Source organism: Erinaceus europaeus, chromosome 16 (genome assembly GCF_950295315.1).
Source record: "Erinaceus europaeus chromosome 16, mEriEur2.1, whole genome shotgun sequence".
NCBI classification, from domain to species: domain Eukaryota; kingdom Metazoa; phylum Chordata; class Mammalia; order Eulipotyphla; family Erinaceidae; genus Erinaceus; species Erinaceus europaeus.
In genome coordinates, this window is record NC_080177.1 from 8539961 (window position 1) to 8567443 (window position 27483).

The window sequence follows — 27483 nt, forward strand, 5'->3', positions numbered from 1 at the left end:
CATGTCCTGGGCTCCGGGAGGTGGGGCAGTGGACAAAGCATTGGACTCTCAAGCATGAGGTCCTGAGTTTAATCCCCAGCAGCACATGGACCAGAGTGATGTCTGTTTCTTTCTTTCTCTCCTATCTTTCTCATGAATAAATAAAGAAAATAACATATATATATATATATATATATGTTATGTTCTTTCTTTATTTCTTTATTATATATATATATATGTTCTGACTCACCAGGGCAGATTTAGGCTTCCAATATTTCTCTCCTTAAATAACCAGATGCTTGCACTCATTAAGTCTTTGTTACCCTACTTCAGTGGTGGGAAATAAAGCTTATCAATGGAGCCCCCATCTCTGTACTTTCCTAACTAATAAATAAGCTCCTTGAGCATGGCAAGAAAGCATTATTCTGGGAGTTGGGTTAAGCGCAGGTGGCACAAAGCGCAAAGACCAGCGGAAGGATCCTGGTTTGAGCCCCCAGCTCCCCACCTGCAGGGGAGTCGCTTCACAGGCAGTGAAGCAGGTCTGCAGGTGTCTGTCTTTCTCTCCCCCTCTCTGTCTTCCCCTCCTCTCTCCATTTCTCTCTGTCCTATCCAAAAAAAAAAAAAAATGACAACAACAATAGTAACTGTAACAATAAAAAGAAACAAAGGGAATAAATAAATAAATAAATATTAAAAATAAAAAATAAATCATTATTCATTATTACTTTTTTATATTTATTTATTTATTTTACTTTGTGTTGCCCTTGTTGTTTTTCATTGTTGTAGTTATTAGTGTTGGTGTTATTGATGTCATCATTTTTAGATAGGACAGAGAGAAATGGAGAGAGGAGAGGAAGATAGAGAGGGGGAGAGAAAGACAGACACCTGCAGACCTGCTTCACTGCCTGTGAAGTGACTCCCCTGCAGGTGGGGAGCCGGGGCTCGAACCGGGATCCTTCCTTCGTTCCTTGTGCTTAGCGTCACCTGCACTTAACCTGCTGTGCTACTGCCCGATGCCCTATTTAACATTATTATCATCATCATCCTATAAGAATCTTTAATAGCTATGATAGGGGAGAAGACTATTAAAATGTTTGTTGGATGCATAGATACTCGAGACAAGGAGAAACTTAAATAGACATTTTTAATATTTTGAATTAAATGAAAGCTACTTTGTATGATATAGGGGGTGCCGTGAAAACAATGATTATAAGAACATGAATAGCATTGAGTGTGTATATATATATATATATATATATTAGAAAAGAGGAGAGCCCTAAAGCAAATCATCTAAGTTTTCACCTTAGGAAACTATAAATAAAAAGAATGACAGATTAAATCTGAAGTAAAAAGAATAAACATTATAGCAAAAATCAATGAAAATAGAAATAAGGAATCAACAGATGTAAATAACCCCAAAATATTGACTCTTTAAAGGAAATCAATAAAAATAATAGGCCTTTGATCTCATCTATAAGGTGGTAATAAAATTATAATAATGAAATATATATATTATATATAATAGGCCTCTAGCCAAGCTAAAGGAAAAACAGAGATGACACAATTACTAATATTAGAATGAAAAACAGAGCATCACAGTAGAGCTTAAAGATTTTTTTTTAATAATAAATACTGTAAATAAATCTAGGTGCCAAATTTTGCTAACCTAGATGAAACTGACCAATTTCTTAGAAGACACAATTTGCCAAAACTCACACAAGAAAAAAAATAGATCATCTGAAAAGATTCCATTCTACTAAAGCAATTGGATTAGTAATAGCCATCGAAAAAATTAAGGACCAGGCCCAGGTGGGTTCACTAGTGAATGCTGCAAAATATGGAAGGATAAAATTACATTGTTTCTCTACAGTCTTTTCAATAACATAGAAATAGAGGGAAGAGTCCCCACCTTGGCTGTGAGGCCAACACAGCAGTATCCTAACAATAAATGACAAAGATATGATTGGGGGGCCTGGGGGCGGGCAGGGAGGAGACTACCCACAAGCGTCTCTCATAAACATAGTTGTAAAAATTTTCAAAATATTAACAAGTTAAATTAAAGCATATAAAAATTTTATGGGGCTGGGCAGTGGCGCACCTGGTTGAGTAAACATGTTATAGTGGGTAAGGATCTGGGTTCAAGACTCCAGTACCTACCTGCAGGGAGAAAGCTTCACGAGTGGTGAAGCAGTGCTGCAGGTCTCTCTCTGTCTCTCTCCCTCTCAATCTCCCCCTTCCTTCTCGATTTCTGGCTGTCTTTATCCAGTAAATAAAGATAATAAGAAATAAGGAGTCAGGTGGTAGCACAGCAGGTTAAGCACATGTGGCACAAAGCACAAGGACCAGCATAAGGATCTGGCTCCCCACCTGCAGGGGAGTCACTTCACAAGTGGTGAAGCAGGTTTGCAGATGTTTGTCTTTCTCTCCCCCTCTCTGTCTCCCCCTGCTCTCTCCAATTCTCTCTGTCTTATCCAACAACGATGACATCAATAACAATAACAATAATAACTACAACAATAAACCAAGGGCAACAAAAGGGAATAAATAAATAAATAAATATTTTTAAAAGATAATAAGAAATAAAAATAATTTATACTTTGATCATAAGTGATTAAGTATCTGAAAATCAATTAATGTAGTCCTATACACCAACAAAGAAAGCAAAATCAGGTATCACAACAATAGATTCAGAAAAAAAACATTTGATAAAATCCACTAATTCAATATACAAACTTGCAGTAAACTAAGAACAGAGGGGAATTTTTTCAACTTGATAAAAATGACTTACAACAAACAACAGAATCACAGTTAAAATCATATTGAGAAGCTAAACAAGTTTGAAGGTCTGGACCCAAACAAGGATGTCTCCTTTTACCAGTTCTTTTCAGCAACACACTGAGAGTTCTAACTACTGCAATATCACAGGAAGAGGTAGTGATTTACAGATAGGGGAGGACAAAATAAAATTATTTTCACAGATATGACATGATTGTCTAGAAAATCCAAAAAATAAACCAAAAAAAATTCTTAGAATTAGTGAGTCATTATAGCAAGGTTGGAAGATAAAAGGTTCATATACAAAAAGGTCAATCATTTTCCAAGATAACAGGCAATGCACAAGTGGGATTTGTAATTAAGAACACAGTGGCCATTTGCATCCCTCCACCTGAAGTAAATACATAGGTACAAGTTCTGTTTGAGGAAAGCCACAAAGCTCTGATGAATGAAAATAAGAACTAAATAAATGGGGACCCCTTTCTCTCACTGAAACGTTCAGTCTGAAGTCTTGGTTCGTTCTACTGACTTCGGGTTTCTCTATTGTAGTGATAGGTGGTAAAGCAGGTCTACCCACAAAAACTAGAGGAATCTTCACTGTTGTCTTTCTCGTCTCCAAATGAACTATTTCTTAAGAGTTACTGTTCTAATGTACCTGTGCACAGAATTTATCAAAATGTTTAAACTGTTCCCCTGTCATTTGTTTGGGATTGCTCTGATTTTATAAAGATAACTGAGATAATATGTCTACATGATTTAATCTTACTGGGAAACAAAGCATATATATCTTGGATTCTGGCCTTTAATATCTCGCGATAAGTTTTTTTCTTTTCTTTCATTAAAATTTTTAAAAATATTTACATGTTTATTTATTTTTTTATTCATTTTTGTTGCCTTTGTTGTTTGATTGTTGTAGTTATTATTGTTGTTATTGATGTCATCATTGTTGGATAGGACAGAGAGAAATGGAGAGAAGAGGGGAAGACAGAGAGGAGAAGAGAAAGACATCTGCAGACCTGCTTCACCGCCCGTGAAGCAACTCCCCTGCATGTGGGGAGCCGGGGGCTCGAACTGGGATCCTTCTGCTGGTCCTTACACTTTGCACCACCTGAGCTTAACCTGCTGCGCTACTGCCCGATTCCCAATAAGTTTTTTTTTCTATCAATACATTTTATAGATTTCTTTTTTCATAATTTACTCATGTTTCTTCTTTGTCATTACTGAGCAGTCTTTATTATTATTATTATTATTATTGCATTTTTAAATTAGTTACTGATGGTATCTGGAAAGCTCTTGATTTTCATTTGCTGATTTCTCTCATCTAGCCAACTGAGAAACTTATAGTAATTATTTAAAAGTTGAATGAAAGTCATGTAAATGTCCACCGAGAGAGGGATGATTAAGGTTATATGAATAAATCTAATCTATGGAATGTTGTGTTGTTATTTGAGAAAGGGAATACTCGTATTATTTGAATTTTTCTGAAATATGGATTTATGCAGGGCTTTTTTAATTGAAATAAGACGGTAAAAATAATGTGCTTTGGAAATAGACAAATTGATGAAGATTGACATGAAGAAAGCTCCGGAAAGAGTGGATATAAGTCCATAAAATCCCTCACGGGTCATTAATTTCTACAATATCTTTAAAGTCACTTCCATTTGGCTTTGGAAATTCTCTGACGCTACACAACCTGTCAAGAAGTATTACCAGCCTCTATTAGAGCAGAAAATAAAGATGCAATGTAACACAACTGTCCAATGAAATCAGTGGAGACCTCCACTCCCCAGTGTTTATCCCCTTGTGTGATTTCTCCTACGCGAGAGCCATGGTTTAGTGAGAGACCTAAATAAATTAACAGGCTAAATGGATTGAATAATTTTCCTTCTAACCCTCTCTCATGGCCAGCTGGAAACCAGATGAGACCAGCCTTTATTTTCCCAGTCTCTAGAGCTTCTATCCAGGAAACTCTTCTTCCTGGGTTTAGGAATGAATGGTAACCCTGATGGTTTTCCTTACTTAAGAGGGTTATGTGAGCCTCTTCCTTGATGTGGCACATAACATCTTTACAAAAGACTTTTATCAGTGCAGGTGCCCATGCTTTGTGCCTTGAGATGAGATAAAGTGATGGTTTAGGTTGTAACTAACATAAGCAAGCTTTGGCAGGTGTGTGGTCGGAATTTGTATAACACATTAAACGGTGATCGAGATGAACACCTAACACAGAAACTAGTAGTTCGTGAGAAACAGGATTTTCAGGACAAATGCAGCTAATGACAGTGCCCACCTGGCATGTGTGAGGCCCTGGGTTCAATCCTTAGTACCTCAGGAGAGCAACAAAGACAAAATAACTACAACTTCCATGGATGGTAGAATGGTATATTTCTCCCCTCCTCTCTCTCTCTCTCATTCTCTCTTTCTCTCCTCTTCCTCAAACTAATAAATAAAACATGGAGACAGGTAGTGACTTACCCAGTAGACTGCACACTTTACCATGCACAATGACCCACATTCAAGTCCCTGGATACCACATCGAAGCACCTACATGAGGGAGACTTCACTACCAGTGGAGCAATGCTGTGATGCTTCCTTCCCTCCACCCTCATCGCATTCCTCTGCTTCTCTTCCTTTGTCTAAATAAATTGTTGCACCAGCAGTAGAGGAATCAAACAGAAGCAGAGTCCCAGCGATGACCTTAGTGGTGATAAATTAAATACACTTTTTTTAAATACAGAATTTTGCTTGAGCCATCACCTCAGGATGCTGGTTCAATACGTCTGGGTTGACCTTGAACTTGGATTTCTTGGGAACTTCCAGAGGATGTGAATGTGGATGGGCGTCTAGGAATCATATCTGCTTGATACCCAATAAATATGTCTTGAATGAGTTCTCTTTTGTCCTAATCTTCAAAAATGTGAGACCTCCTGTATGGTCTCCTATCCTCTTTGTTTTCTTGGATAAGATAGTGAGGAATATGTCCTTTCTGCAGTACTAACTCTGTCTCATTTTGTCTCATTTCACTTCCATTTCTTCTTGATAACCTACCCAGGACTGGTTTCCATGTAGCCAGCTTTTTTTTTTTTTTAAAGAAACTTTAATAGGACTGGTTTCTATGTAGCCAGCTTCTTTTGTTTTTTTTTTTTAAAGAAACTTTATAGGAGCTAGGTGGTGGCACAGCAGGTTAAACGTACATGGCGTGAAGCACAAGAACCAGCGTAAGGATCCTGGTTTGAGCCTCTGGCTCCCCACCTGCAGAGGTTTCACTTCATAGGTGGTGAACAGGTCTGCAGGTGTCTTTCTCTTCCCTCTCTGTCTTCCCCTCCTCTCTTGATTTCTCTCTGTCCTATCCATCAAAAAAAAAAAAGAGGTGTCCCTTAAAAAAAAAAAGAAAAAGAAACTTTATTAGTGATTTAATATTGATTTGCAGAACTATGAGATAACAGAGGTGTAATGCCACACCTTTCCCACCACCAGAGTTCTATGTCCCCATTCCCTCCACTGGAAACTGCTGGGTATCGGGCGATAGCACAGTGGGTTAAGCGCATGTGGCGCAAAGCGCAAGGACTGGCATAAGGAAACTGCATTAGTTCTCCCAAGATCACAGATATGGATTGACTGTTATTTCTGTAACTTTCTCCTATGGTCTTACCTTCTCTTTTTAAGTCAAATCTACTACTTTTGACTGTCTTTTCTTTTTCCTCTTTTGTCTCTGGGTCCTGATGGAACTGGACCATCCCCTAGCATTTCCCCCTCTGTGAATATGGACCAAAGTTCTTTTTAGGATGCAGAAAGTGGGAGTTCTGGCTTCTGTAATTGCTTCTCCATTGGATATGGGTGTTGGCAGGTCCATCCATACCCCCAGCTGTCGGGCTAGTGTCGTGAGAGGGAGAGATGACCCAGGAACTAAGCTCATGGTGGCAAAGCAATACAAATCTTTATTCATTCGAGCACCCCAGAGTCGGGCACTAGCACACCTGGTTAAGCCACATGGCACAAACTGCAATGGCCGGCATCAGCCTCCTGGTCTGCATGCCTGCCCTCCTCCAGGTGAGGACACAGAAGAGACAAGACAGAAATGGAAGTGACTCGACAATACCATACATGGTTAGGCAAGGGGGTGGAGAAAGGCAAAGGGGACCAGGAATGGTATGGACCTCCTCAGCAATTGTTACTAGGGGTTCAACTGGTAGGATTAGCAATACCCTGCGGGGAATTAGGAAGGAGACCTTTAGTCATTTGTAAGACAAGGCAGAAGATTGATATGTAGATAGTAAAATGGTGGGCCATAGTATCAGGGAATGCAGGGTGTTTTGTGAGGCTCCTCACAATTTCCTGACATCTCCCCCTTTTTTTATCTAATGGCCATAGTATCAAGAATGTGAGGTGCCTTGTGAGATAAGGAGTCTGATAAGATGGGGCATACCTTTGGGGTTACTCCTGTCCCTCCTTGCTCAACCTCTCGGTAGAGAGAAAGACTGACAGGATAGACGCACCCCTCAGGTCAAGCCCTGACAGGCTCTTCCACATCCTCACAATTTCCCAACATCCAGCCTGTTTCTGTCTTTCCCTAGTGGCCATGTAGCCACCTTTGCTGTGTATATCTTGACTAGCCATCTTTTCTCATCCCAGACTGACATAACTGTCAGGCTCCCTCCCTCAGAAACACCCAGCAGGCCTATAGGTTAGCATCACAGGCTAAACCAAGAGGGAAGCTAAAAGCCCCTCTGCCTGACTGTGTTCATCCAGGAGTCACTAGACCCTTGCCAACTCTGGCTCAGTGACTTGTTTATGCACTAATTAGTTCACAATTCTTAACAAACCAAATGATAAAAATCAAGCACAGAAGTGTCCTACACTGAGCAAAGATTCATTTAGCAGACGGGTGTCTTAGGCTATCTAATACCCCTAATTAGCTTTCTCTTTCACTGGTGGAGGGTGGGGTGAAATGGAGTGGTAGGGGAGGGACAGCTATTACTTATAAAGCCACAGTGAAAACACCCCAGAAATTAAGACCTCAAGACCTGTTATTTGGGGAGTGGATGTTTTCCAGAGAATAGAAACTAAAGCCAAGTAGGAGAATGATGGAATCATATATCTTGAGATATTCTTTCGGAATAACTGTTTCCAGAGAGATAAAAAAAAAATGTTCGCTTTACTTTATGAAACTGTGTTTAAACTGTTAAGAATTGCAGCCTTGGAGGTAGCATGGTGGATAAGGTGTTGGACTCTTAACCATGAAGTCCCGGCTTCTATCCCCGATCTTGCATGTGCCAGAGTGATGTTCTGGTTCTCTCCACCTTGAAAAAAAAAAAACTGTTAAAAGAGTTGTCTCATTTAAGGTCGCTGGATTTTTTTAAAAATATGTTTTATTTATTTTCCTTTCTGTTGCCCTTGTTGTTTTTATCATTGTTGTGGTTATTATTATTATTACTGATGTCATTGTTGCCGGATAGGACAGAGAGAAACGGAGAGAGAAGGGTAAGACAGAGAGGAGGAGAGAAAGATAGACACCTGCAGACCTGCTTCACTGCTTGTGAAGCAACTTCTCTGCAGATGGGAAGCCGGTGGCTCGAACCGGGATTCTTATGTGGGTCCTTGTGCTTTGGGCCATGTGTGCTTAACCTGCTGCACTACTGCCCAACCCCCTTGGCCGCTGGATTTTGTAGACTGAAAAATGCTGTGGCTTGATTCTTATTGGCTACTCAGCTGGGGACTCTTGTTGGGACCATATTAATGGGTCACACCTGGGAGTTCTTGCACATGCGCACTCCATAGATGAAGGTGTGATTTGTCGTTCAAACCTGTTTTTATGGGAAGCGTTTTCTCCCCACCCCTGGCTTCACGATGATGTTAGAATCTGTCTCATTATTGGTGGAGGATGAGTAGCTTAAGGAGCTAATGCATATTCATTTCTTTTCCCTGGGTACAAAGTAAAATAACCAGTAATTAGTATAATATTTAATAATTCTGTTCAAAATAAATAAATCTTTTGTTAAAAAAAACGAATGATTCTAATGTAGCAAATTCTGCATATGTAACTAGAATTGAACGTGGTGTTATGAAAATGCTTCTAAGTGCCATTTACATGTTTTGAGATTAGTTAAATACTCCCCTTGTGTGCATAAAGAAGAACTCTAGATTTTTACCTGCATTTATTATTCATTTTCCTGTCTCTCAAGTTTGGCTGATCCTACTATTTAAATATTGCCTTTAGTTTATTTTATTTTGCCTCCGGGTTATCACAGGGACTCAGTGCCTGCTCTGCTCCTGGAGGCTATTTTCCCCCTTCTGTTGCCTTTGTTGTTTTTCACTGTTGTTGTTAATATTATTGTTATTGCCATCATTGTTGTTGGACAGGGCAGAGAGAAATGGAGAGAGGAAGGGAAGACAGAGGGGGAGAGAAAGACAGACACCTGCAGACCTGCTTTACCGCCTGTGAAGCGACCCCCCTGCAGGTGGGGAGTCAGGGACTCAGACCCAGATCCTTACTCCAGTCCTTGTGCTTCATGCCATGTGCATTTAACCTGATGTGCTACTTGCCTGACCCCTTATTTATTTGTTTGTTTGTTTATTTATTTATTTAGGTACTGAAGATATTTGTATTTTGAAAGACTTTTTAATTTGAACTCCCCCCCACACACATACACACTCTCCTCTGCTTGTGCCATAGGGTGCAGGTGGTTTGTAGAAATTTCTAGATGCTGTTTCTTCTCTGGTCTCAGTTTTATATATAGGGTCTAGCTGTCCCAGTTTTATTTTAATGCATTTTTTTATATCCTCTCTCTCTTTTTAAAAATATTTATTTATTCCCTTTTGTTGTTCTTGTTGCTTTATTGTTGTAGTTATTATTGTTGTCATTGTTGGATAGGACAGAGAGAAATGGAGAGAGGAGGGGAAGACAGAGACGGGGAGAGAAAGATAGACACCGGCAGACCTGCTTCACCGCTTGTGAAGTGACTCCCCTGCAGGTGGGGGAGCAGGGGCCTTGAACCGGGATCCTTACGCTTTGTGCCATGTGTGCTTAACCCACTGTGCTACAGCCCGACTCTCTCTTTTTTTTAAATCAGTGCACTGCTCAGCTCTGGTTTGTGGTAGTGCAGGGGATTGAACCTGGGACCTTGGAGCCTCTAGCGTGAGAGTCTCTTTGCATAACCAGGATGCTATCTACCCCCACCCAATGTACGTTGTTTTTTAAAAATATGTATACATGGTGGATATTGCTCAGGATATTGTCACATCTGTTCTCATGTCTTTATTCTACAACTGTTCTGTGGGATTTGCTTTTTGACCACCACCCTAGAGATAAACTGGGCACTAAGGTAATATCATCCTCCTAAGGGTCAGATTCTAAACAGTCCATCTCTGTGAGTTCAAGTTCAGGCGATACCACATTCCCAAGATCCTGAAATTAGTTCTGCTCAGTTGCCAAGCAGAGAAAGATCTAGAGGGGATGGTGGCATGTTTGTGTGCTGGGTATACTGTGAGAAATAGGTTAAGTGTGGTGAGGTTTTTCCCATTGAGAAATAAGGAACTGAGGAAACGAATCTTCCTATAAGACTCCCTCTTGTGAGGTAGAGTTTAGAAGAGGCACGGACTCAGTTTTTTGCCTCCCTGTCAGTCCCTCCCTATTTCCAGAAACCCTGAATTTTTCTGCCTCCAGGAGTCGGGCATTCCTTAAAACATTAACCAGCTTCCCCAGCTCCACCCTGAATTCCTTGATACTATGGCCTGCCCTTTTATTATCTACATATCAATCTTCTGCTTTGTCTAAGAAATGACTTAAGGCCTCCTCTCTATTCTCCCACCCATTCTGCTCATTTAATATATTCTTTTTCTACCATCAAGACTGCAGGGTATTATGAATCCTACCAGTTAAACCCCTAGCAACAGTTGCTAAGGAAGTCCCTACCTTTCCCAGTCCCTTTTTACCTTTCTCTGCCCCTTTCCTAACCATGTATGGTATTGTCAAGCCACTTCCGTTTCCGATTTGCCTCTCCTGGTTTCCGGGCTCGAGGAGCTGACCGGGAGGCTGAGGCAGGCCATTGTAGTATGCGCCACATGGCTTAACCAGGTGTGCTACCTCTTGACTCTGGGGAGCTCGGATGAATAAAGATTTGAATTGCCTTGCCTCCGAGAGCTTGGTTCCTGGGTTATCTCTCTCCTGCATTGCTAGCCCAACACTTGTGTTCAAAGAGACCCTCCTGAGAGTGTCTCTGTGAGCTTGGGTGTTAGTGGGTGCCAACCTCTGCTGGGCAGGAGGGGGCCCCTGTAGACAAATCCTTTCTGGACTCATAACACATGAGGAGACTTCTAATCTCTAATCCAAAAGTCACTCAGTGATGCCAGCTTGTGCCTGCTGGAGAGAATTCCTCTGTGATCAAAGGCAAATAGTCCTAGGTAATCACAGAGTTGTCATAGCTTAATTCCTCAAGACTCATTTATCAATTTTATGAGAACAGAGAACAAAAAAAAAAAAAAAAAAAGGAAGGAAGGAAGGAAGGAAGGAAGGAAGGAAGGGAAAGACCAAAGTGCACTGCTCCAGACACTTGTGCTGTCAGGGATCCAACCTATGTTGGCTCAACCATTGAGCCACCTTCCTGGCCACTGTAATCCCTCAATATGGGAAAATGTGAATGCTGGAGCCAGGTGGTGGTGCACTTGGTTAAGCACACACATTATAGTGTGCAAGGACCCAGGTTCAAGCCCCTGGTCCCTACTTGCAGGGAGAAAGCTTCATGAGTGGTGGAGTAGGGCTGCAGGTGTCTCTCTGTCTCTTTCCCTCTCTATCTCTCCCTCCCTTCTGAATTTTGGTCTCTATCCAACAATAAAAATAAATAAAATAATATTTAAAAATTCAAATGTTGACATCAAAAAGTTTGTGCTTTTCATCAGGGGCAGAGAGGAGAGGTGAGAACCTCTATTTTAGATTCTTTCCAGAGATTTCCAGGGCTAGTAGAGTAAAATGCATATTTCTGAAGTCCCACGTGACCTAGCGTTGATGAAGCCAAACTTGTAGAATCAAAAATTCTAGGCATTGGGGGGTGCACCTGGTTGAGCGCACATGTTATAGTGCTCAAGGACCCAGGTTCGAGCCCCTAGTCCACACCTGCAGGGGGAAGGCTTTGCAAGTGTTGAAGCAGAGCTGCAGGTGTCTCTCTGTCTCTCTCCCTCTCACCCCCTTCGCTTTTGATTTCTGACTGTCTCTATCTAATAAATAAATAAAGATAATGCAAAAAAAAATCTTGGCATTAAGGGTACGTGGTCCCTAATCTCTCTGACTTTATATCTGCTCATCTCTATCTGCTTATTCCTGGTGAGAGAATTCTCATGACTATAGAACCCCATCTCTAACTTTCACAGGGCAAGGCCTGCTGGGATAGTGGAAATCAACTCACACTTACTTCAGCTCCAATCCAGATTTGTCACAAAGAGGCTGTGGGCCCATGTTGGCGAGCCTTGTCGTATTCTGTCTTTTTCCTTCTGGGCATGGAGTAGCAGCACCTACCAGGACACCTCGCTGGGAGACATAAGTGCACACGGTTTTTGAAAAAAAAAAAATCTGGAACTACCCAAGTGAATGTTAGCTTTCGGCATCTCATACATGACTCACACGGCATCCTAGCCAGTAGGTGGGTACTTTGTATCAGTTTCCTTCTGCTTGATCGTTGATTTTATTATGTAAATTATTGAGAAAAGGAAGGAGAGAGAGAGAGAGCGAGAGAACCACTCTGATGCACGTAACACCTTGAGCATACAAGCCTGTGCTTAGCTAAATGAACACCTCCCTAGATGCCATATCCACTTCTGGTTTTACAGATGAGGAAACTGAAGGGGACTCTGTTATGTGATTTACCCCAAGTTCATTTCCTGAAAAAAAAAATGTCTCTGGCCCTGTGGGATCAACTTCCCTTTCCCTTCTCTTACGCTTGCCTTGGGCTCCAACACCAAAGAGCAGACAGGCTGATGAAACAGAAGGAGGCAAATGATTTGGTCAGTGTCAATTTCCAAAGTGACGGGTAGATGGCTGTTTCCCCGCACAGGGCCAATGTAGCCGGCTAGTGCGCCTGCGCTGAGGATGTGAGCAAATGTGCAAAGGCCCATGCACCAGCCTGACGCTCCAGTGTCCCAGCCCCTCCTACATCCACTGCCTTTGGAGCATCACTGCCACTCCCCTGATTCCATAGCCCGTTTGGCTCTAAAATGAAAGTGTGACGTGTAAGTTAGCCTTGCTACCTGTCATCATTACTGCATGCCAAGGAGCTCTCCCAGTTTGCTCCTGAGTCCTGGAATGTTCTAGCTAGCAGTGCTAGGTATCATTTGGGTGACCACAAATTCATAGAAAACTTGGATTTCAAGCCACTTGAGGTCAAACTCTTATTTCGACCATGCATCAATTTAAGGCAAGTTGTTTTCTTTATCATTTTTTTTCTCTTTTCTTATCAGAGCACTGCTCAGCTCTAGTATGGTGGTGCTGGGGATTGAACCTGAGACTTTGGAGCCTCGGGCATGAAAGTGTCTTTGCATAATCATTATGCTATCTACCTCCAGTTAATTGATTTCTATTTGTTCTTTTTGTCTCAAAGGAATCACTAGCATCTTCACCGGGCTTATTTGGGAAAATAACTATATTCCTATATGTCAACCTATAATATATGATAACTATTTCCACTTTCCATTTTCTGAAAAAATATGTATACCTCTGGGTAGAAAGTTTGACAGAGGGAGTCAGGCAGTAGCATAGTGGGCTAAGCACAGGTGGTGCAAAGCGCAAGGACTGGCGTGAGGATCCTGTGTTTTGCCTTTCTCTCCTTGTCTCTAAAGTTCCACCTATAAAGGAGATCACCTGGTATTCATGCTCCTCCTTCTGACTGATCCCATTAAACATGATTTTTTCCAGTTCCATCCAAGATAAGGCAAAAGAGATAATTTTATCATTTTTAACAGCTGAGTAGTAGTTCTATTATGCATATATAACACAGCTTTCTTTTTTAAAAAAGATTTTATTTATTTATTCATGAGAAAAGGAGAGGGAGAGAGAGAGAGAGAGAAAGAGGAAGAACCAGACATCATCATGGTACATGTTCTACTGGGGATTGAACTCAGGACCTCATGCCTGAGAGTCCAGTGCTTTATCTATTGCATTACCTCCTGGAATAGTATAACACAGCTTTCTTCCTTTCATTCGTTCTTTCTTTCTTTCTTTCTTCCTTCCTTCCTTTCTTTCTTTTAAAGTCTTTTTTAATATTTATTTATTCCCTTTTGTTGCCCTTGTTGTTTTATTGTTGTAGTTATTATTGTTGTCATTGTTGGATAGGACAGAGAGAAATGGAGAGAGGAGGGGAAAACAGAGAGGGGGAGAGAAAGATAGACACCTGCAGACCTGCGGTGAGCCTGTGAAGTGACTCCCCTGCAAGTGGGGAGCCAGGGGCTCAAACCGGGATCTTTACACTGGTCTTTGCATTTTGCACTGCCTGTGCTTAACCCGCTGAGCTACTGCCTGACTCCCATAACACAGCTTTCTTAACCACTAAATATGTCATGGGATTTTGGGCTACTTCCATGGTTGGACTGAAACCCTGGTGATAGCAAAAACAAAATTTTTCTACTAAAGAGAAAGAGAGAGAGAGGAAAAATAACCTTTTGTTCCCTTTTCTTAAGTAAAAAAAAAAAAGGTTTGTGCTCACTTCGGCAGCACATATACTAAAAATTGGAATGATACAGAGAAGATTAGCATGACCCCTGCGTAAGGGTAACATGCAAATTTGTGAACCATTACATTAAATGGAAAAAAATAGTCTTTTCAACAAATGGTGTTGGAAAAGTTTGGTTGAAACATGCAGAAGAATGAAAGTGAACCACTGTATTTTACCAAACACAAAAGTAAATTCCAAATGGGTCAAGGACTTGAATGTTAGACCAAAAACTATCAAATACTTAGAGGAAAGTGTTGACAGAACTCTTTTTTTAATACATTTTAAAGACATCTTCAATAATATGAACCCAGTTACAAAGAAGACTAAATAATAAACCAATGGGACTACATCAAATTAAAAAGCTTCTGTACAGCAAAAGAAACCACTACCCAAACAAAGAGACCCCTCAACAGAATGGGAGAAAATCTTTATATGCCATACATGAGACAAGAGGCTTAATAACCAAAATATGTAAAGAGCTCACCAAACTCAGCAACAAGAAAATAAATTACCCCATCCAAAAATGGGAGAAGATATGAACAGAATATTTTCCATAGAAGAAATCCAGAAGGCTAATAAACATAGGAAAAATGCTCCAAGTCATTGATTGTCAGAGAAATATAAATAAAGATAACTATGAGATACCACTTCACTCCTGTGAGAATGTCATATATATCAGAAAAGATAGCAGTAACATGCTGGAGAGGTTGTGGGGACAAAGGAACTCTCCTGCACTGCTGATGGGAATGTCAACTGCTCCAACCCTTGTGGAGAATAGTCTGGAGAACTCTCAGAAGGCTAGAAGTAGACCTACCCTATGACCCTGCAATTCCTCTCCTGGGGATATATCCTAAGAAACCAAACATACACATCAAATAAGATTTACAATTGCTTATGTTCATAGCAGCACAATTTGTAATAGTCAAAACCTGGAAGCAACCCAGGTGTCCAACAGATGAGTGGCTGAGCAAGTGGTGGTCTATATACACCATGGAATACTGCTCAGCTATTAAAAATTATGAATTCACTTTCTTTACCCCATCTTGGATGGATCTTGAAGGAATCATGTTAAGTAAGATAAACCAGAAAGAGAAGGATGAATATGGGATGATCTCAATGATAGAAGTTGAAAACGGGAGTCGGGCGGTAGTGCAGTGGGTTAAGCACACGTGGCACAAAGTGCAAAGACCAATGTAAGGATCCTGGTTCAAGCCCCCCACTTTACACCTGCAGGGGAGTCACTTCACAGGCAGTGAAGCAAGTCTACAGGTGTCTATCTTCCTCTCCCTCTCTCTGTCTTCCCCTCCTCTCTCCATTTCTCTCTGTCCTATCCAACAATGGCAACATCAATAACAACAATAATAACTACAACAATAAAACAACAAGGGCACCAAAAGGGAAAATAAATATATTTTTTTTTAAGTTGAAAAATAAGGTCAGAAGGGAAAACACTAAGCAGACCTTGGACTGGAGTTGGTGTATTGCACCAAAGTAAAAGACAGGGGCAGAGGCAGGGGGCATAGGAGAGAGTACAGGTCCTGGAAAAGGATGACACAGGACCTAGTGGGGATTGTATTGTCATGTGGAAAACTGAGAAATGTTATGCATGTACAAACTATTGTATTTACTGCCAAATATGAAACATTATTCCTCAATAAAGAAACTAAAAAAAAAAAGTTTTCTAATGTGGTGAGGGCTATGTTTGAACCTATGTTGTTCTCATACTTGAATTGAATTTAAAAAAAAAAAATTGGTGGATTTATGGCTTATAGTCAACAGTAAAGTACAGCAATTTGTACATGTGAAGAAATGTATTAACAATTTGAGCCCACTGTTAAAATTCAATCTGATTGCCAATTTTAAGTCTTAAGTGCTTAGATTGAAGGAACATATACTCAGCCTATGGTCTATGCATCAAAAAGGTTGAGATATTCAATTTTTCCCCTCATATGCATTAAATAGTAAGGATTAATGTTCAAAATTAAAATTTTAAAACAAATATAGGGGTTATAGACTGTGTGTGTGTGTGTGTGTGTGTGTGTATCAAATACTTAGTAAAAGACACTGAAATAAAAATTAGTCATTAGAGGGGCCAGGTGGTGGCGCTCCTGGTTGAGTGCACATGTTACAGTGTGCAAGGACCCAGGTTCAAGCCCCTAGTCCCCACCTGAAGGAGGAGAGCTTCATGAGTGGTAAAGCAGGGCTGCAGGTGTCTTCCTGTCTCTCTCCCTGTCTATCTCCCCCTTCTGCTCAATTTCTGCCTGTCTCTATCCAATAAATAAATAAAGACAATAAAAAAGACTTATTAAAATAAATTAGTCATTAGCACACTGCCCAGGAAATACAGCCCTCCACAAGCCCCTGTATAATACATCCCCTTTATATGAGACTAACTTGACATCATACTGATAACACTGCTGTTTATCAATCTTACAGTGGTGCTTGGCTTTTAATTTTGAACTGAGTTACTTTGAGAATAAACCTTTTACTTCTTCCATGTTGCTAAGGCGTGTGTGTGTGTGTGTGTGTGTGTGTGTGTTCACTTGAGAAGTTTGCTTACCCATCCTAATAATCCACAAGTCACAATCCCCCACCCCCAGGAATCTGTTAATTTGGGGAGGACCCCTGCCACAGTGCTGTGTAAACGCACTGCCTCTGTAGTGGGGCTGCTGGGGCTGGGGCACATTCTGCAGATCTGCGCAGAAAAATGTCCCAGAGGCTCTCTCCCAACGTTTCCCTTCAGTTTTCCAAATCAGAGAAAGAGGCATACCCCCAAGCAGAAAAATGTGACTTTAGCTGTTGATGCAAGCTTGGTGTTTTTGAGGAGAGTAGCAACAGGTTCATTCTGTGTGCATATGGAGATTAATAAAGATGAATCCTGAGTTTTAGTGGTATGGTACCAATACACCAGTCTTAGAGGTGAGAGGGAGAGAGAAAAAAAAGAGTGGGGGGGGTGGGAAAGAGAAAGAGAGAGAAAGAGACTCAGTGAAGTGTATGTAGCCAAGATGTTTCTCAAATCTCTAAGGTGATCTTTCACTAACCCACCAGACTATAGATGATCTCCTATTCAGTGACTGTACTTTCTTTTTTATTTTTTTAATTTTATTAATGACAATATTGATTGACAAAATTATATAACAGGGGTCTAATTCCTGACCATTCCCACTACCAAAGTTCTGTATTCCAATTCCCTCCATTGGAAGCTAATAGTTCTCCCAAGGCTGCAGATATAGGTTAACTGTTATTTCTATAACTATCTATATTTGTATATATTTGACCTTTTTATTTTCTCTATTGTCCTATCTTCTCTTCTTTTTCAAATTACAACTACACCCATTATTACTTCTGAATGTCTTTCCTTTTTTTTTTTTTTTTTTTTTTGCCTCTACTTTCTCCGGGTCCTGATGGAGTTGGAGCTCAGAGTCCTCTAGTTAATCTTCCTGTAATATTTCTCCCCCTCTGGTCTTCTTCTTCTAGCGTTTGCCCTTCTTCAGTAGCCAGTCAACAGCGTCAGGTTGAAAGCTGTCAGGAGCTGCTTGTTGCTGGCTTTGAAAGTGACTGGGATCCATGTGGATTCAGTCGGCTAGGAAGGATCGTCAGTTTCCCCAATGAATGGGTACTCACGGGATGTACCACGAGAAGGTCGATCCAATGCATCCCACCCCCTCTGGTGGGATGGACCAAAATTCTTTTTGGGGTGCAGAAGGTGGGAGTTCTGGCTTATGTAATTGCCTCCCCACTGGATGTGAACATTGACAAGATGACCCATACCCCCAGCCTGTTTCTGTCTTTCTCTAATGGAGTAGGGGCTCTGGAGAAGTGAGGTTCCAGGGAACATTGGTGAGTTTGTCCAGGGAGGTCAGGATGGCATCTTAGTAGCATCTGTAATTTGGTGGCTGAAAAGCAGTAAGATATAACACAGGACAAAATGATTAATAAGCAGGAACCCAAAAGTAGAAATACATCAGATGAGCATAGGGATCTTAGGAAAGAAGTGAAGTCTGTTTTAGGTTCATTCCTGGGGTACAGTGGGGGGTGGTATGACGTTTGTAGTTTTTGCTTGAGTTTGATAGCTCACATGGAGCTGGACAAAAATATTGGCTGAGAAGATGGTGTCAGAATTGAGAAAAAGGATAGAAACTTGGATTAGGGCAGAGTAGCTGCCAAACTTGAAGAAAATCTATGAATAAAATTAACTGCTTACCTCATCCACCTCACCTATGACTGCACTTCCTGTTCAGCTCTTAGATGCTTACAGACTCAACATTCGCTTCTGGTTCATGCTAATACCCCCAACACCCTAGGATTGTCACATGTCTAAACTTCCAGACATAACCCCATCATAGAGGCCCATTGGTGAGAGAAGGCCTGTGCTATGGACTCGATGCAGTCCATAAACCTGCTTGGAAAGGAGACTGCTCCACTGTTCTCACAGTGCCTACACAGGCTGGTTAAGACAGGAAAGAAATGGCAGCATTGATAGGCCCATCCAGGCTGCTCTGCTTGAGGGAGAAGAGACTAATAGCCCTGCAGAGGTGCCTAACTAAGATTGAACTTGGCTTGAGATCCCACTAAGACTTTGAAAGGGGGGTCAGGCGGTAACACAGCAGGTTAAGCACACGTAGCAGAAAGTGCAAGGATGGGCAAAAGGATCCCGGTTCAAGCCCCTGGCTCCCCACCTGCAGGGGAGTCACTTCACAGGTGGTGAAGCAGGTCTGTAGGTGTCTCTCTTTCTCTCCCCCTCTCTGTCTTCCCCTCCTCTCTCCATTTCTCTCTATCCTATCCAACAACGATGATATCAATAATAAAAATAATAATAACTACAACAACAATAAAGAAAAAAGGACAATAAAAGGGATATATATATATATCTTAAAAGAGGGGCTGGAGAGACCAGGCGGTGGTGCACCTGGTTATATGCACAGACTACAATATGCAAGGAACCAGGTTCAAGCCCCTGGTCCCCACCTGCAGGGGGAAAGCTTCACAAGTGGTGAAGCAGGGCTGCAGGTGTCTCCCTCTCTATGCCCCCCCCCCAATATCACTCTGTCTCTATCCAATAAAAAGTAAATAAATAAAAATTTTTTTAAAAGAGGGTCTGGACAGTGGCATGCCCAGTTGAGTGCACACGTTACCATGCATAAGGACCCAGGTTGGAGCCCCCAGTCCCCACCTGCAAGCTTCACGAGTGGTGAGGCAGGTCTACAGGTGTCAATCTTTCTCCCTTTCTCTCCCCACTTATCTCCTCAATTTCTCTCTATTCTATAAAATACAATAGAAGTTAAAAAAGGAAAAAATGGCCTCTGAGAGTGATGAATTCATAGTGCTGGCACTGGGCCCCAATGATAACCCTGGTGGCAATAAAAAATAATGCATAAATAAATACACTTTGAAACAGAGAGAGATTTATGTTTGAAATTTGTCTTATTTCTTTATATTCTTTGCCCAGACCTTCCATTGTTCTCTCTAAAACAAAACCAGGGCTCACTGTGGGGTATTCATTATGTCTGGGCACTAGCTTATTCATTAGCTCATTGCAGAGCTAACAGTAGTATGAAGTAAGCAGGGGGTCAGGCAGTGGCACACTGGTCCAGCACACGTAGTAAGTGAAGCACAAGGACCTGCGTAAGGATTGGGGTTCAAGGCCCTGGCTCCCCACCTGTAGACAGGAAGCTTCATAAGCATCAAAGCAGGCCTGCAGGTGTCTATCTTTCTCTCTCTTTATCTCCCTCTCCTCTCTCAATTTCTTTCTGTCCTATCCAATAAAATGGGGGAGGGTGGCCACGAGGAGCAGTGGATTCATTGTTTAGGCACCGAGCCCTAGCAATAACCCTGGAGACCAAAATAATAATAATAATAATAATATGACGTAAGCATAACCCTGGAGACCAAAATAATAATAATAATAATAATAATATGATGTAAGCATGACACAGAAGAGAGAGGAAGAGAGAGAAACCAGAAACAGAAGTGGCTTTTATAGGATAAAACCAGAAGTGGCAAGTCGGAAACAGAAATGGCTAGGAAAGGGGGTGGAGAAAGGAAAAAGACATGCTGGGAAGGTGGAAACTTCCTTAGCAACTGTTGTGATGGTTTTAGCCAGTGGGATTAATGTTACCCTGCAGGCAGGGTGGGTCTCCAGGTAGAAAGAAGATAGATAAGGCAAAATGATGATTATGTAAAGAGGCCATACTATCAGCAATGCAGGATGAGGGGGGCTGGCTTAATGCCCGACATTTGAGAATAGGAAACTGAGTCATGGCAAAGTGGCTGGTCTGATTCCAAAGTCTCACTTCTTCACTCACAAACTCCACAGCCTGTCCCTTCCTCCTTTGTCTCAGTACTTGTGACATTCCAGCAAGAGCAGAAGCTCTCTTATGACATGAGAGAGATGAAGTTCAGGCTCTGAAGTACTTCTCCACAACCTGGAGGAGCTTTTCAGAGTGTGCTGGTAATGGGCTGGCTCTTGGGGGGCTCAGTTCTCCAAGCTCCTAATGCCAGGACAGAATGAGGGATTTTACTGAGAGCTTCCACTTGGAGTACAAACAACATGTTAAGGGAAAAAAAAAAATTGTGGTACTCTAAGATGATAAGAAAGATAATTTAATAGAAGTTGTAGTTTCGCTTTCACTTCAGTTGAGGCATCTTCAAAAAGAAGAGAAAAGTTTCTAGGGTTTGGCCTGTTTTGAGTTCGGCAGCCTGACTTGGATCAATTTCTTGACGTATCTGAGGTGTTTCCTCTTCTAGGAAGCTGATGACTGAGCTCATTAACCCTCAGGAGTCTGGCCCACTTCTGCTGTGGCTGGGAGATTACACGAAGATAATCCTCCTCTTCCCAGCACCTGTAGAAAGAAATAACTTCCTTCTGAGGGTTAAGGTTTGGACACATAAGCCTAATGGCTGAGGAAGTCCAACAGGGTATATTTGAAAACAAAACTGGAGCAGGGAGATAGCATAGTAGCCTCAAACCATACTTTCAGGCCTGAGCCCCAGAAATCTCTGTTTCATTCCCAGCTGCTACCACATGCCAGAACTGAGTGGTGGTCTGATCTCTCTCTCTCTCTCAAACGAGTAAATAGAATCTTTAAAAAAATGTGTTAAAACAAAATGGGATTGGTGGTGGTGAACTGCTTTAGTGTCTATGTGTTTGGAAAGTTTGGAATTCCTCCTTCATACTTGATGGATAATTTAGCAGGAGAGAGTATTTGTGTTTGGTAAGTCTTATCTCTTATTACTACAAATATGTCATTCCATTTCCTCTTTAATGCTCAGGTTTGTGATGAGAAATCTGGTGAAGGCCTGAGGGTTCTTCATCTGTATGTCAGCTTCTTCCTTTCCCTTGCAGCCTGCAGTATTTCTTCCTTGTCTTGGCTTTTTACTATTATTATCATTTCTTTTTGGGGGAATTAATGGTTTACAGTTGACAGTAAAATACAGTAGTTTGTACATGCATAACATTTCCCAGTTTTCCACATAACAATTCAACCCCCACTAGGTCCTCCTCTGCCTGTGTTGTTCTGACTTTTGGATAGTGTTGCTATGATGTCTTGTATAGTGGGTTATGCAGAACTGGGAAATTCTACACATGTGTAGACAAAGATGCTGTCATGTATTAACCTCCCAATAAAAGGGGGGAAGGGGAGAATGATCCAGTGTATACTCACTATTATTTTCCTAAAAACAGCAATTGCTCTTAATTCTCTCGCTGACGTTCCCACGGACAGCAGTAGAGAAAGAGAGCTCTAGTCTACCGAAAACAGCTAGGAAGACCACTATCTGGGTCACACAGATGTGTTGGGAAGCTGGACCAGCCATTGACCACCAGTTGACTTTCTCCATGACAGAGGCTGTGGTTCCTGGAGTAAGAAGTTAACACAATATCTATAGTAAGTGTTTGAGAGAATTACTGTTACCATTTTTATGATAACCCTTTATAGTCACTCTTAGGCATCTGATGGTTTAGCTGACACCTGACCTTCTCAAAGTGCCAACAGTTGTTTCTTAGTCACTTGTGTGAAAGGAAGGGATGGAAACATGGGAGTCGGGGAACCATGGTGGAATGGTGCCTGATAAAGATCATTCATGAGCGATTAACAAGGCTTTCAGGAAACCCGTCATTTCTAGAAGCAGGTGTGCATGCTTTTTGTACCTGCTGTATACTAGGCACTCAAAGACCTTTGCACAGTGAGGGATAGATGGTACACAGACAGAGAGACTGACAGGTAAAATAGGGAGAAGTCCAGTTGCAGAAAAAAACTGAGACTAACACCTGGTCAGCTTGTTGGAGCCCTTTCTACCATCTTCTTCTGTTTTGTTTTTCTCATCTTTGTTCTTTAAACTCACTCAACTGTGAACCTGTGGTCTCCTCGATGGTCTCCTCGATGGTCTCCTCGATGCAGATGTGTGGTCTCCTCTCACATGTCAGGGAGCATCCCAGCAATGTTGATGATATTTGTGCCCCAGTCAGGTGCTTTCCCTTTTGTGGGTCAGTTTGGAGCTGTCTACAGAGTGGACTAGGCAGGGACTGAAAAAGAGTCCTTGGGGCAGGTAGTGGCACACCTGCTTGAGCACACATGTTACAATGTGCAAGGACTTGGGTTCAAGCCCCTGGTCCCCACCTGCAGGGAGAAAGCTTCACAAGTGATGAAGCAGTGCTGCAGGTGTCGTCTCTGACTCTCTCCCTTTCGATAGCCCCCTTCCTCTCAATTTCTGACTGTCTCTATCAAATTAGGATTTAAAAAATTATTTGAGTCTTTTCTTCCCATACTCCTCTCAAATTCTCAAATACTTGTATTCTTTGGTGTCAGCAAAGTGTTGGGCAAAAGCCAAGTTTCTCGTCCTCTCTCTGGCTACCTGTTACAGTTACTATCCAGACGTAATGCAAAAATCCATCCACTGAGCTCCTTATCCTTCTCTCTTCCAGTTTATCAGCAGAAGGAGTAAGACTGTTTCAACCCAGGATTTACTAAACTCTCTTGTCCTTGCGGTTCCCTCCTTTACAGTTTTTCCTCATGGAACATCAGGAGGAATAAAATATCCTGCAGACTATGCAAGAAACACATCCCAAGTGTTTCTTTTGACATCTCAGTGGATTTTGAAGCTAGTGACTCACTTGGCAAATGCTTGTGACTTGGTGATATTCAAGGATACAGTTAACGCTACTACAAAGAATCAAGTCATCCTTGTCAAGGTTCTTTTTAAAAACAGCTGTTTGAGGGTTTTTCTTTTCTTTTTCTTAAATCAGTGATGTTCTAATTGCTCACATCAGAGAAAGAAGTAAACATGGAGAATTTCAGACTTCTGTTAGCTGACGTATCTGTCAGTTAGCTATTACTTCTTGATTTATTTACCTGTGTACCACCTGTCATATTATTATGAATGATTTCAAACAGGAGGAAGAAAGTCTAACATTCACACATAGTCTCGCTTCCGATTAAAATATCTACCAGAACGTTAGCATAAATGCATGGCGCCATGTTCTTTTCTTTTTTCTTTCTTTTGTTCATTTTTGATTTGTTTTTTTATTATTTTTTTAAAATTTCATTTATAAAAAGGAGACACTGACAAAAACCATAGGATAAGAGAGGTACAACTCCGCACAGTTCCCACCACCAGAACTCTGAATCCCATCACCTCCCCTGATAGCTTTCCTATTCTTTATCCCTCTGGGAGCATGGACCCAGGGTCACTATGGGGGTGCAGAAGGTGGAAGGTCTGGCTTCTGTAATTGCTTCCCCGCTGAACATGGGCATTGACAGGTCAATCCATACTCCCAGCCTGTCTCTCTCTTTCCCTAGTGGGGCGGGGCTCTGGGGAAGATGGCCTCCAGGACACATTGGTAGGGTGGTCATCTGCCCAGGGAAGTCTGGTTAGCATCATGGTAACATCTGGAACTTGGTGGCTGAAAAAAGACTTAACATATAAAGCCAAACAAAGTGTTGACTAATCATGAACCTAAAGGCTGGAATAGTGCAGGTGAAGATTTGGGGGTCTCCGTTCTATAGATAACTAGTAGGCTTATTTTAGTTATATTACAAAGGATGGCCAAGTTCTTTCTGAAGTTAGAGTCTTTGATAGAACATCACCAGTGTCTTCACTTTCATGTACAGAGACTTTAGTCTGTATCCCTGGGAAACAGGAAGGACAGCTCTCTTCCTGTCTCAGCCCCAGGGCATGTCTCACGGGCATGGTGATCAGAGACGTCTCCATGTCATCTAGCAGACAATTCCTGTTCAGTTTCTCAGCTGTCTTCCAAGTCTCTCTGGCAACTGAGGGGTTTGAGCCAGGAGCCACACACACATTCGCTTGTATGTCTCTGCTTCAGTCTAGAGTAAGATTAGACATATCGCAGCAGAAACAGAGGAGGCAGGGTGGGAGGGATCATGGCACAAGCACCAGGGTTGGGTCAAGCTGCAGTCTCAGCTCTGCCACTGGCCTGCTGCCTGTCACTAACCACAACACTTCACCTGCCGATCCCCTTTGACCTGCTCTGTGGAATTCACCAACTTTGCCTTCTTTTAACAAGTCCTTAGCAAGTGCTCGCTTAGGCCATCCTGGATCTGGTTCTTGCATGGACTTGTTCTAGAGAGGAAGTCAGCTGGCAGACAGTGTAAGAGTTCCTTGCTTCTGGGAGTCAGGTGGTAGTGCAGCGGGTTAAGTGCAGGTGGCACAAAGCACAAGGACCGGCATTAAGGATCCCGGTTCGAGCCCCCGGCTCCCCACTTGCAGGGGGAGTCGCTTCGCAGGTGGTGAAGCAGGTCTGCAGGTGTCTATCTTTCTCTCTCCTTCTCTGTGTTCCCCTCTTCTCTCTATTTCTCTCTGTCCTATCCAAGAATGATGATGTCAATAACAACAATAACTATAACAATAATAAGAAACAAGGGCCACAAAAGGGAATAAATAAATAAATTAAATTAAAGAGTTCCTTGCTTCTAATCCCTGTGGATTATCTATGCCAACAACACCTTTGTGCCATCTCCATTGTCAGCTTGTCCTGATTTATGAATTTGACACCATGCCGGTTGTCCTGTACACTGTGTCACAATTCTAGAATTGTCAGCTGTGTTCTCCTCCCGTGTTTCCATTTATCTTCTGCTTATGCCTCCTGTATTTCCTGTAACTGGGATCTAGTATCTAAAAGCATGGCTTGCTAGTTGAAAACCCAGTTTAAAGAAGCATAATTGACATTTGTTGAGTTTAAGGTATATAGCATCATGCTTTGGCATTTGCAGGCATTGCAAAATGATTGCCACAAGCTTTGTTACTATGTCACAACACACCGTTATAATTTTTTTGTTTTTGCCTCCAGGGTTATCACTGGGGCTCAGCACCTGCCCTATAAATCCACTGCTCCTAGAGGCTAGTTTTTCCCTTTTGTTGTCCTATTTGTTTATTGTTGTTGTTGTTGCTATTATTGTTGTTGTTGGATAGCACAGAGAGAAATCAAGAGAGGAAGGGAAGACAGAGAAGGGAGAGAAAAATAGATAACTGCTTCACTGCTTCACTGCTTGAGAATCAACCCCCCCTGCTGGTGGGGAGCCAGGGGCTCGAACCAGGATCCTTGCACCGGTACTTGTGCTTCACACCATTTATGCTTAACCCGCTGTGCTGCCTGATCCCCCATTGTTTGTTTAATCTTTTCTTTTTTATTTGATTAAATGGAAAGGAAAGACAGAGGGAGAAAGAAAGACCAAAGAAGAGAGAGAGAGACCTACAGCCCTGCTTCACCACTTGTGAAGACATTCCTCTGCAGGTAGGAAGTAGGGACTTGAACCTGGATCCTTGTGTACTCTAATATGTGCATCTAGGTGTACCACTGCCCACTCAGGATGAGAGCTTTGAAGATCTGCTCTCTAGGGTGACATGTTTGTCATGGGAATGTGGATTGAGGTCTCATAGCCTGATGCCCCATGAACTTCCCCCATGTAACTTAATCTGGAATCTTAGGGGAGGAGGTGATTTTTTTTTTTTTTTTTTGACTGTGTGGTTCTAGGACCATGTCAGCCTTTCCTTGACTATCTACTGATGAGCACTGCTTCCATCTGCTGTATCTCTATGGAGAGCATGGTGGTGGACTTCTAATTCTGTCATGACTCCTACATCTACTACCAAGTATTTATTTATAAAGAATATTTTCCCTCACTTAGTGGGGTTTACTGGTTACCCTCAAAGAGAGTCACTTACCAAATGTCACAGTGAAGAGTGACACCAAGTTGCAGATGCTGCAGAGCCTGACCTCCCAGGGCAGATGACTTCACCAGTGTGTCCTGGAACCTCACCTCTCCAGAGCCCTGCCCCACTAGGGAAAGACAGAAGCAGGCTGGGTGATGGGGGTAGGGATCAGAGGTCAACTTCCAGAAAGTGAAACAGTTCCCTGCTTCTTCTTCTTTATTATTATTATTATTATTTATTGCTTAGAAACAGACAGAAATTAGGGTGAAGGCGATGGTAAACAGGATGAGAGACAGACACCTGCAACACAGCTTCACCACTCGCAAAGCTTTCCCCCTGCAGGTGAGGACCAGGGCCTCAAACCAGGTCCTTGCACATTGTAACATGTGCACCCAACCAGGTATGCCACCACCTGTCCCCCTCAACCCCTAGTTCCTTATTTCTAAGCCCTGTGGATTATCTATGTCAGGACCATCTTTTTTTTTTTTTTTCCTCCTGGGTTATTGCTGGGCTCGGTGCCTGCACCATGAATCCACCATTCCTGGAGGCCATTTTTTTCCCCTTTTGTTGCCCTTGTTGTTGTAGCCTCATTGTGGTTACTATTATTGCCATTGTTAATGTTGTTCGTTGTTGGATAGGACAGAGAGAAATGGACAGAGGAGGGGAAGACAGAGAGGGGGAGAGAAAGATAGACACCTGCAGACCTGCTTCACCACCTGTGAAATGACTCCCCTACAGGTGGGGAGCTGGGGGCTCGAACCAGGATCCTTACGCTGGTCCTTGCACTTTGCGCCACATGCGCTTAACCCACTGCACCACCACCCGACCCCCTCGGGACCATCTTTGTCCCCTCTCCATTGTCATG

At 42.0% G+C, this 27483-nt stretch overlaps 1 long non-coding RNA gene and 1 other non-coding gene across 2 annotated transcripts in view; both read left to right on the forward strand.

Moving 5' to 3' along the window:
* The window catches only part of LOC132533321 (uncharacterized), a 156455-nt gene extending 132545 nt beyond the window's left edge, over window positions 1-23910 (forward strand). Inside the window, exon 2 of the long non-coding RNA XR_009545199.1 lies at window positions 23371-23910. This is a non-coding gene — a long non-coding RNA (uncharacterized LOC132533321). The remainder of the gene's footprint in view (window positions 1-23370) is intronic.
* LOC132533588 (U6 spliceosomal RNA) lies at window positions 14431-14538 on the forward strand. Its single transcript, XR_009545452.1, has one exon. It is a non-coding gene; the product is annotated as a U6 spliceosomal RNA (small nuclear RNA).
* Window positions 23911-27483: the final 3573 nt, after the last annotated feature.